Source organism: Alligator mississippiensis, chromosome 2 (genome assembly GCF_030867095.1).
Source record: "Alligator mississippiensis isolate rAllMis1 chromosome 2, rAllMis1, whole genome shotgun sequence".
Classification (NCBI taxonomy): Eukaryota; Metazoa; Chordata; order Crocodylia; family Alligatoridae; genus Alligator; species Alligator mississippiensis.
Genome location: NC_081825.1, coordinates 160,709,854 through 160,721,996, shown reverse-complemented (window position 1 = coordinate 160,721,996; position 12,143 = coordinate 160,709,854).

The following is a 12,143-nucleotide window of genomic DNA, read 5'->3' as shown; positions in this document are numbered from 1 at the left end:
CCTTCACTCCCATTTTTGAGGCCAGATCTGCATGGAGTAGGGACTGTGAACATCCCATGTACGGGGTTGCTCGCACCACCCGATCCCCGATCCAGGCCATCATGACCAGATGTTCCCAGCCTCCCTCCTGTGAGGTAGTACCAAAACTACAATCCATAGGCTCGCCTCAGTCAGCTTCCCTTGCTTTCTCTCTAGGCAGGGTGGATGTTGCCAACCCACGACTTAGTTCGCTAAAACCCAGTCCGTACTACCTTGCAATATGGCCAGTACGACCACAACGGTAGCAGACTTCACCCCTCGTCATCCCCTTCTGAGGCCCTATCCTCTTTTCCTCTTCTTGGGTCATGCTCCCAGTTGGGGCATGGAGGTCTTGCCCCCAACTATGCTCATTCTCTGAGCTGGCGAAAGCCTCTGCAAGGCGGAGGGCTTCTTCACTGCTCCATGGTTGGTGTCTTCTCACCCATACCTGAGTGTCCTCCTCCAGGTCCCAAAGGAATTGTTCTAACAAGACCTGGTCTATGACCCCATCTTGGTTGAACCAACCCACGGGAAGCCATTTATTCAGCGTGTCTCACAGATACTGTAGTAAGCTGCGAGGCTTCTTGACATCCTTTGATTTCTGGGCTCGGAAGGCCTGCCTATGGCTTTCAAGAGAAATCTCAAGCTGGTACAAGATCGCAACCTTCACTGTATCATAGTTATGGGTATCTTCCCTCAACAGCACCCGGTAGGCCTCTTGGGCTTGGTCTACCACTAGGGCACCCAACTGGTGGGCCCACTGAGTGCAGTCTAGCCCAGTTTGGAGGGCCGTCCTCTCAAATGCCTCAATGTAGGCCTCGTGGTCATCACCCCATGGCATCCACAGCATCTTAAACAGGGCGGCATTATGTTGCATCCATTCCTGCTGGTGGGCACCCTGCAGCTGTTGTATTTCCAGCACTTGCCCTATCGCCTGGATGGATTGCGTCAGCAGCTCCACGTGGGCTACAGCCAGTGTCTGCATGACTACTTCCACCCAGGTTGGGATCACTGATCCTCTAGCGTAGGAATTTCGCTTCCTGGCCAATACACCACTGTGGCATCTCTAGTGGACGCTATGAGTACCACACCGCCCCTTTGGTCAGGGTCCCCCAACTCACCTGCCATGACTTGTTGTTACCTGAAGAAAGGAGGGGTTCAGTGGTGTTCTTCCTCTCGAGCGACCTGACGACAGGTTACTCACAGCAGTGCTGCAGTGTTCCTTAGGGCTCCGCCTTCCCTACACCCCATCCACTCGCCAACTGCTCGGGTGTTCTGCTCATGGTTCCACCGTTCCCAGCAAGCCCCTTTTCAAAGGGGTCCAGAGTCAGCTTCAGCGCCGGTCAGCTGTCTGCATGTTAAGGTGCCTGGAGCCTCAGACCCTGATCCCAGAGGGCTGAGCTCCCGTTCTCTAGCATCCTTCTCCCACCAAAGGAGAGGGACACTCCTATAAGCTTTGAAATTAAGGTGACTCAGGAAAGAACATCCCCAGCCTGAAGCAGGATGCTGCTTCCCCTGCCTTGGATGTGGGGGCAGCGCCTGAAACACTGCTATTGCCAGCCTCCGGAGCAACCGCCTGCCTGGTGAGCTCCCCACTGGCTCTCTCCCTCTCTCCCCCTGCTGGTTTCCATCGGGGTTTTTTAAATTTCCCACGGCAGTGGCATCAGCTGCTGGAATTAGCCAGCTGCCACCCTGCCCAGGAAGCAGCTGTTTGAAAAGCCAGCATAACGCCGGCATAATGCCAGCTCGCGCAGCTCCGACTGTGGCTGCAGCTCTGCTCCCAGTCGTAAGTTTACCAGGGCACAGGGGGCCTGTTTGTTCACCCCGGAATGCCCAGGGCTGCCCCCAGCACCCTTAGTACCTGTGGGGGCTTCTCACCGCCATAAGAGGTGATTGAATAATAGCTCAAAATACACAACCGTACTCTTGTATATTGTGTAGGGGGGGAGGTGTGTGGTTGGGGAGTGGGTGGGTGTATGTGCTGGGATGTAGGTATGGTGGGGGGTCAGTGTGGGTGTATGTATACGTGTGAGGGTATGTGGGCCTGGGGTATGTGGGGACAGTGGGAGGGTAGGGTGGGGTGTGTGGAGGGACGTGGGAGTATGTTGGGGGAGGGTGTGGGTGTATGGTGGGGTATAGTGTGTTCTGTAGGGGAGTATGTGCGGGAGGGTGTGGGTGTGTGTGAGGGAAAGGGGAGGTGGTCCTTGGAGTCCCCAGAGTGTGTAAGTCCCCAGGCTGGGGTGAGGGTTGGTTGCTTAACAACCAGAGCTACACCTCCTGCATGGAGGCCCCAGTTTGCAGAGGGGCAGCCAAGACTTAGGGCCTGTGATAATTCTTTCAGATTATGGAGGGGGCCCTGCACGCCAGATGGAATCAGCTGGCGGGACAGTTTTTGCCTGCTCCTGGTATAGATGAAGGTGTCCAGTAGCAACATTGGGACATGTATAAAACACAAGGCCGAACAAAATTTTGTTTGAGTGGGCAACTAAAGTTGCATCATGACATCCCCCTCCCATTTAATAACTTGACAACATGAAAATAAATTACAAAAAAAGTCTCTCGTGTTCTGTGCTGCCTTCACACATGTGCCACAAAATGCGGATTTCCACCTCCAGTCAATACTGAGAAGCAATACACACCCCGAATTCGAGTACAAAACTTTAATAGTGACTTCATATCATCTCACAGCAACATCTTAACATGTCTTACTACCATACAATCTATTCATTTGGAAAGCCATTTTACTTTAGCATTACTGACATAACATTTTCCTTCTCAAACAAAACATTTCTGTAACTCTTTAGATAAGTTTTTTTATTTAAAAAAGTATCTTCATTGTAATTGAAAATAATATTTAAAAATTAATCACAGGCCAGTTTTAACCATTTTGAAATTAAAACAATTTTGAATTTTCTTGTAAAACTAAGCTTTACATTTTCAACCAACTCTAATTTAAAGAAATAGTTCATAATAATACCTAGTAGTTCTATGGAACTCAAGAGTTCCAGGCTCCCAGCCTTATTTACAGCTGCTTCTCTCCCGTTAAAATACAGGCTCAAATTTTGCAAACAGGACCCTTGCGCTCAGTGAGACTCTCACCGGAACCAATGGAGTTTCACAACAGTTAATTTGCATGGAGCAGCCTGCAAAATCAAGGTTTAGCCAGAAGAGCAAGTAATCCCGAGTCCAAATTCAGTTATCCTGATTCAAAAAAGGCTGAGGTGATATAAGCCCAGTGTAAATTGGGAAATTTCAACAAGTTTCATTCCAGTGTCATTTTATTTTGTGCCAAATAGCTTCTAGGAGATGTTCACAAGCACACCTTCTTACCTCAGTGCATTCCACTGATCTGCCGATTGCTTACCCATGCTGCTTTGTGTGCTAGCCTGACCTAGCCACTCAGTTAATTTGTGTGGCCTCTATGCCTCAGCTCACTTCAAACCCAGATGTGGGGGTTTTTCATGGCCATATTTTTCCTTTTATACTCAGGTCAGCCACTCCTTTTTAATGAACGCTGTTCACCAACCTGGCAAAATGCTCATTGCCTTTTAGTGCCAGACAAAGACAGAGGTCTCAACACAGGTCTAGAAGCAGGCATGCGAGGCAGGCAAGAAATGGGTAAACCTCTCCTGCTTCCCTTTCCAATTCGAGCCAAGTCTCTCCATCTTGTTGCAAATGCCAGCCAGGACCCCTCCACTGAACCTACTTCACTGCTTCCCATGTCTTTTGGGATACCCGCCTTTGCCTCTGCACAGGTTCCAACCACAGCAAATTCAAAAGGCAGTCCAAAAGGTTTTTCTTTACTATGGTCTTCCATTTATTGAGCAATGACTCTGTAAGAGGTTTGCCAACAAGAGCTCAGTACAACATGAGTGTCAGTCCAGAAAAAGCATTTTGCAGAATCTCTCTAGAACTGTAAACATCTTTGTATCAAAGTAATTCCAATTTCTCCATTAGCCCCTGAAAGAACCAGGACTAAACTAAAAAACCTAAAAATTATTCCAAGTTAGAAGACAAAAACAGTAACCCTCCCTAAATATACAGTCACTGCAGAGAGCGTTTGTGATACAGCAAGCTTTGAGCATAACCAGTGGGGAGATATTATGAAACCTGAGATTTATAAAGTGTTCTAGCAAAGCCCTATGGCTGCCAGGCAAAGTTGACTTTTTTCTTATCTCTCAATAGGCTTCTAGGCCTTTCCATTTATGCAAGCCCTCTGAAGCCATCATCCAGGTGAACAACAGCCATGTACATCTAGCACTCATATTTAAACAGGCTGTCCAATTTCTAAGTAACCAGGGGCCGCACACTATATGGGCCATACCGGGTGAAGCCACGGACCCCCTGAGCCACACACCATGCAGATGCCCCCATCCTGTACCACACACCCAAGTGAGTGACCACCCACACCACTACACCACATACTCACATGGGAATGCCCCTCTCTTGCCCCCCACTCCCATGCTGCGCCATATTTCCCTGCCCCCTGAGGTGGGGGCAGGCAGTGAAAGCTGGAGGAAGGAAGGGGTGCCTGCATAAAATCTGGCTATAATATATTCAAAGGAATGACCCCACTTTACTAGGGCTCAACCCTCTCTCAGAAGATTTCCAATTATAGCCACTTATAGACATTTTCAGAGCAGCAACACAATCATTCACATTTACCAAATGTTATGCCATTACATTGGACTCTAGATCTGATGCAGAAAAAAAGTCTTGAGAAATCTGTGCTGTGATCAGTCTTCAGACAATCAAACCCCTATCACCAAAAGGGATACTGTTTACTAACTGCCTACGAAGGGAATATATGCAAGCATACAAAGATGAAATTGCCTATCTCTTCTGTAACTGTTTTTCTGTGAGATTTGTGTCACACACAAATATATTTGGGGTGTCTTCATGTCTGTATAGGGCTGGCAGCCAGCTCATCCCACAGTGCCAGCAACAGCAATGTACCTAGCTCCGTCCTGATGCCTTTGCACACTTGAGCCATGCCTTCTTCAGCTCTTGGTGCAGCAGGTTGCCTGGGGACTGACAGGGGGGTGCTGAGGCCGCAGCAGGCTGGGGGGCTCACCAGGCTGCAAGTGCTGGCCAGCAGGATTGCGGTATGCTGTGAGTCACTGCTGTTGCAGGGGCTCCTGCAGGGCTGCACATGGGCCACAGAACTGGTGTGCGATCAAGTAAAGAAATTAGACATGTAAGTCAGTAGGACTCGATTAACTCCATCTGAGGGTGCTGAAGGAACTGGCTAACGTCATCAGGGAGCCCCTGACAAAACTGTTCCAAACACGTGGCGCTCTGGAGAGGTCTCTGAGGGCTGGAAGAGGACCAATATTGTGCCCATCTTCAAGAAGGGGAGGAGGGAGGACCCGGGTAACTATAGGCCAGTTAGCCTAACTTCTATCCCAAGGAAAAACCTGGAAAAATCCATTAAGGAGTCTATGTGCAATAGGCTTGCAGAAGATAGGATTCTGAATGACAGCCAGAATGGCTTAGTCATGGGCAGGTCTTGTCTAACCAACCTCATCTCCTTTTATGATCAGGTAACTTGCCACCTGGATAAGAGAGAAGTGGTGGATATTGTACACCTTGACTTCCAAAAAGCCTTTGACCTGGTATCCCACAATGTTCTTGCGAGAAAATTGGAAGATAGTGGGCTTAACTGCAAGATGGTTAAGTGGGTATAAAGCTGGATGCAAGGTAGGACCCAGAGATTCCTAATGAATGGATCTGTATCATCCTGGCGAGAAGTGGGCAGCAGTGTCCCTCAGGGGTCAGTGCTTGGTCCTGTACTTTTCAACATCTTCATCAATGATTTGGATGAGGGCATAAAGAGATCAGTGGCCAAGTTTGCAGATGACACCAAGTTATGGGGAAGCATAGTCATGTTTGAAGATAGGTTACAAATACAGGAGGATCTAGACAGACTAGCAAGTTGGGCGAGTCAGAACCAGATGAAGTTCAATGTTGAGAAATGTAAAGTGCTCCAGCCTGGGGATGAACAATCCCCTGCACACCTACAGGCTTTGCAAAGCCAATTTGACCAGCACTATGAATGAAAGAGACCTGGGGGTAATAATAGACCACAGCATGAATATGAGTCAGCAATGCGACACTGTTGCCAGCAGGACAAATCATACTCTGGCATGCATCAATCAATGCATCTCCATCAAGACCAAGGAGGTGATTCTTCTACACTACCCAGCACCGGTGAGACCTCATTTGGAGTACTGTGTCCAGTTCTGGGCACCGTGCTTTAACAAGGACATGGTACAACTTGAGAGAGGCCAGAGAAGGGCCACCCATATGATTAGAGGCTTGCATGGCAAGCCATATGTGGAAAGGCTAAGGGACCTGGGACTCTTCAGCCTGAAAACAGAAGGCTGAGAAGGGAGTTGGTAGCAGTTTACCACTACATCAGCAGAGTACATCAGGGGCTCAGTGAACAACTGTTCACCAGGGTGCCCTTGAGGAGAACCAGGAGTAATGGCCACAAACTCCTGGAAGACCATTTCAGGCTCAACAACAGGAAAAACTTCTTCATAGTTAGGGTGTCCAGACTGTGGAATAAGCTCCCTCCAGAGGTGGTGCAATCACCAAACCTGGAAGTCTTCAAAAGGAGATTGGATCTTGCTGGGGTCACCTGACACCAGTTTTCTTTCCTGCCTTGTGCAGGGGGCTGGACCCGATGATCTTCCAAGGTTCATTCTAGTCTTACAATCTATGAATCTATGGGCTGAGCCACATGGCCCTGGAGTGCATGGTGATACCGGGGTTTCAAGGGGGTTTCACCCCTCCTTGCCCCATCCCTGCAGGTGCTAAGCTCTCTCGCAGTGGGGGGGTCATGGTGTTGTGCTGTGCAGCCTCCTGCCTGTGTGTCCTGGCTGTGGCCCAGGGCGGGTGGCAGTGCTCCTCCATGGCCCGGGTACACATGGGGGGAGGGACTCCATCCATGAATCCCTGTGCCTGATGCCTGTGCTTGTTCCAGGCATCATGGCCTGAGGATCCAGGCACGACACGTGACAGTGCCATGGGGGAGCGATGGTGGCCAGACAGCCCTGCCCAGCACCCAGCACCTTGCCCACCACCTGCCAGCAGCTCCTCACAGAGCTTTGCTGCTACTGCCCCCACCCCATGAGACGGCCTCAGTGCAGCCCTCACACCCTGCACGCTGCTTTTAGTGGTTGTATTTATTAAAGATTAAATTTGTCTGTTCCTCCTTCCCCCTGGTCACCTTGCCTCTGCCAGCTGGGGTCCAGATGGGTCAAGGCTGCAACCCCCTGGGCTGCGTCATGCAGAGGGACAGTGGGAAGCTCAGTTCAGTGCAGGAAGGGCCCCGCGGGCCCTATGCAAGCGGCCAGGCTGCCTGTGAGCCAGGGCTCTGAGCACAGCTGGAGCTGTGGGGATGAGGCTAGGGTGGAAGCGGGGTGGGGGCCAGTCTTCCCTGCCAGCTGTGCCTTGCCCAAGCTGGAGCCAGCACTTCTGGCCCTTGATGCCACATGCTGCCTGTGGGGCAGGTATATGGTGGTAACAGAGGCCTGGCCCTGGTCCCTGCTGTGGGAAGCACCTGCAGCTGTACACACAGGCTGCTTGCTGCAGAGCCTCCAGCCTGTGCCAGTGAGGGCCCTGCAGCACCACCAGGATCCTCCCTTCTCCCACAGAGGTGACAGCCAGTGTGTGGCCTGACTGCCACCCAAGAGGAGCTGGCTCCGGTGAGTCCCAGCAAGGACATGCTGATGCTGACTGGCAGAGGGACCCAGCCCAGAGCACCTATAGTGCCCTGGCTCCTGGGCCAAAATGAGGGCACTTGCTGTCTGCTCTGCCTCTGCCTTTCCTGCTTGTACCTGCCCCAGCTGCAGACAGAGACTGCCCACAAGGAACCAGGGGATTTAGGCACCATCTGTGGACTGGCAGCAAAGCAAAGTGACCCCGTGACAGGGGGCCATCCTCGGATCTGTCCAATGTTGACCTCACCCTTTGTTTCTGGGCTAATCACCCATCTCTATCCTGCCATGCCTTGATGGAACAATAATTATGATGTTACTTAGGTGGGAGACTGCCCATTTACTACCCCGATACCAGGGGTCACTATCCACCATTCCAAACCTCTCCTACACAGTGGCCCATGCCTCACAGATGATATCGAAAGACTAGCACTTTTAATTCTGACTTGGCCTTGAGAGGCCTCGGGCTCACTGCAGCCCTGTCTCTGCACCCTCTCCGGTGCTGGGGCTCTACACCATAGTGTGCCCTCCTATGAGGCCACCGCCTCCTCCTCAGTAGCCTCAGCCTGGTCCACCATTTAAAACAACAGCATAAATATGAGCCCCTGGGCTATAACATAATACGAGTCATGCAAGCCACACACTGCCTCTTTAAAAACCCAAACTGCTCCTTGAGTACTGAGTGCCTCCCAGCCTTGGGTACCTCCTTGACTCCTGGAGCCTCATTAGCCCTGTAAACAGTCTACCCAGCAGCCACAGCATTCCTGGGTAGTTCTTCCCTTCAAGAGCACCTTCCCCTGGCAGCTTGCCAGAGAACTAACTTATGCCAGCCTTGGTCCTGGGGTTTATATGTGCCCAGAGCTCTATCTCTTTCCAATCAGCTGACCAGCCTGTGTGCTTGAGCTTTTAACCTCTGCTGTCCTGGTACTTGATGTTCCTAGAGACTCTGACTTCAAAGGGGTATCTCTGCCTCCTAGTAACAGGGCTAGGGTTTCCTGTTACAGATCCAAAGCCGCTTCACAAGAGGTGCTGCTGAGCAGACATTCTGTATGTGGGGAGCAAGGCAGCCAGACAGGAGGCTCTGCCCGCAGTGGCAGGTGGGATAAAAGAAACCAGCAAGACCATCATGACAGCATCACCTGGTCTCTGTCTCTGGGATCATGCCCAGCACAGCGGGTGAACCTGCTGCCAGGTGAGGAAAGCTGCATATGTGCCTGCAGATGTACCCATCCCCTTCTTGCCCTGACCCGGGTGCTGGCTGGGCCTTGCTCCTGAGTGGGGCAGTCTAGGCCTCCCAGGGCATTGCCTGCATCGGGGCCATTGGGGAGGGGCCAGGGTCTGATCTACGGCCAGAGTTGTGAGTGCCTCTGTGCCTGGATGAGGGGCCCATGAGTGCCCAGCTGTGTCTGAGAGGCTGAGGGGAGGCCTTTCCGGCTGCTGTGCTGGAGCAGAGCTGGAGGCAGAAGGGCGCTCTGCCAGGCAGGCCGATGGAGGTGCAAAGTCTGCTGCCCAGGTGCAGGACAGGGAGCCCCAGGCAAGCTCCCCCAATAAGTCGGTGCCAGGCATGGGCATGGGGCACAAGCACCTCCCGCCTGCCTAGGGCAGCCCCAGGGCAGCCCTGCTCAGTCTCCACTGCTGCAGCAATGCTTCTGGGTCATGGCAGCATGCTGTGGTGGCTGCATGGACGTAAGCATTTGCTGGATGAGTGGGCCATGGAACAGGATGGAGCACCAGCAAGCTGGCCGTAGGGTGCGCTGTGCTGGGTGTGTGAGGGGCACTGCTGCACCTGGAGGGCACAGCTGACCCTGAGCCCTGATCACAGCATGGGAAGAGGAGGTAATGCCCCCCTGGCAGGAGAGGCAAGGCTGCAGGGAGTGCCTTTGATGTGGTGCCTAGGCTAATCCCAGACCAAGGCTGTGACATTCCTGGCAGCTCTCACTGGAAATCCAGGGCAATCTGAGGACATGGCAGTTTCCGTTCCTGTCCATGGGCGCCATGGACTGACCAAGCATCCGGCAGCTGCTGCAGCAGATGCAGCTCTGGGGCTGCATGTCCAGCTCGTGGCACTGGTGTTTCCGTGTCCAGGCACGTACTCAGAGCAGTGTCACAAGGAGCTGCTGGCTCTGATTTCAGTGTGGGAATTCCTTGCTGACTTACTGGTGGGCTCCACTCAATGCCAACACCCCTGGCCTGGGACCACCAGGGCTGGATGCTGGGTGAAAGCACCTAGCCCTGAGTGAGTGGAGGGCAGTGGCGCAGCCCCCAAGAAGATCCCTAGAGAGGTGTCAGGCTTGGCACGGGGAAGGGCCTGGGAGCCAGGATCCTCGATGGGCAGTTTCTTTGCATCAAGACTAGCAGCAATCGAGCATCAGCTGGCTTTTGGTCCCAGTTAGGTGACAGCGAGGCTGTGGTAGAGCACAGAGATCCAGACAAGCCACCTCACTGCCCCACATCCCCAGGCTTCCCCCATGAGGACAATCATATTTGATAAAGGTCGACTATTACTCCAAGTACCCTGAAGTTTTGCACCTGCCTGATAACACAGCTGGCATGGCAATAGCTAAAATGAAGTCTGTATTTGCTCACCATGGTATACCCAAAGAAATTGTTTGTGATCACATGCCATTTGCAAGTCACATGATGAAACAATCTGCAACTGATTGGGGCATAACCATCACCCATTCTAGTCTGGATTATCCACAATCCAATGGTCAGGCTGAATGCACGGTTCAGACCATCAAAATCAATGTTTAAGAAGACTTTGCAGGACGACTCAGATCTATATCTGGCTTTACTAAATCTGAGGAACACGCCCATTACCAGTCTTGAGTATGCTCCAACGCAGCTTCTGATGTGGAGACTTTTGCGCAAAACCCTCCCTGCTACAACACCTAAACTATTATCAAATACCTCCCACAAGTTGCAGAACCTTCAAAGGTGCCAAACAACACACTATGACCGCACAGCTGCATTCTTGCCATCTCTATGAGAGGGGAATAAAGTAAGAAAGCAAACAAGTGCAGGTTGGATACCAGCATCCATTATGGCAAAAAAGGATGAACCGCATTCTTACATGGTAAAACCCCCCAGCAGTAATGTCTACAGGAGAAGCAGAAGACACTTAAGGAAAGATTACTCATCAGTACCAGCAGAACAAGTTGATTCACCTCAAGAGACAGCAGCAGAACAAGCATCAGAAGTAAAACCATACCACCAAGAGCAAGAGTTTCATTACATTTCAGAGGATCCACCAATACCCACAGAGAGACCTGATGACAACATGCAAACTAAGAGTGGACATGTGGTGAAGTTGCCTATGAAGTACAAGGACAATGGGATAGCAGTAAAGGCTAGACCCCATCGGTGAGCCAAGTGCTAAGAATCTCTGGCTCCATGATCCCAAAATGTTCTAAGTTAAAGTAGCTACTGATGAACATTCAACTACTTAAGAGGGAGCTCCCAAAATAAAGAAGGCGGCATTGGTGATGCATAGGGGGTGCACGTGCACCCTCTGAGATTGGCGGTGCACCCCCTAAAAGAAGCACCACTGACATTGCCAGCAGTGCCTGCAGGCATTCGCCACTTGCCACCCCTCCCTTGGTTGCTGCTGACACCGCTGGTGGCATCTGTGAGCAGTTACCAACCACTGGTCAGCGCTCGCCCGCCCCCTGCTGCCAACACAGCCACGGCTGCCTGCAGGAGCTCCCCACTTGTCACCACCATGCCCCCACCACTGCTGCTGCTGCTTGCAGGCAGTTGCCGTGCCCCCCCAGCCTCTGGGGGCATGCATTGGTCATGGAAGGGGGACGTGGTATATGGAATATACCTTTAAGGGGCCTGCAGTGGAAGGTCCAGTCTTTCCCCACCATTCCTTGTGGGTGCGGCTTGGTGGTGATAGGTCATTGTTCTCCCTGCAAGCTGTGAGTGTGCATGTTGCTGGATCCTGTTCCTAATAAAAATAAAGCCATTTACCATCCCTCTACTGAATGCTGACTCAAGGACAGAACCCCAGGTGCATGGAGGTCTGAGTAAGTACCCCATCCCAGAAACCCAGTGGCCAAGGGCAAAAACACTATAGGGTGTACCAGTGTCTCTACTGGGACTTAAAACCAGAGGCTCCTGGCTAGAGCATCTTTCCTCTCTGCTCAGGGTCAGAGCAATCAGCATATTTAGGGTCAGGAAAGAGTTTTATCTCATGAGCAGATTGGAACAGACTGTGGCCAGTCCTGCCTTCCGCTGGAGGGGAGGGCAAGGCCGTCTGGAATCCTGTGAGTGTGCATTAACAACCTGGTATAGAAGCAGGACATTGGTGGTCCTGGTCGCCCTACTTTACCCCTGGTAGTTCCGGTGTTACCTCTCATGTGTGCAGTTTTACTGAGGATTTTTATTTTTATATCTTTT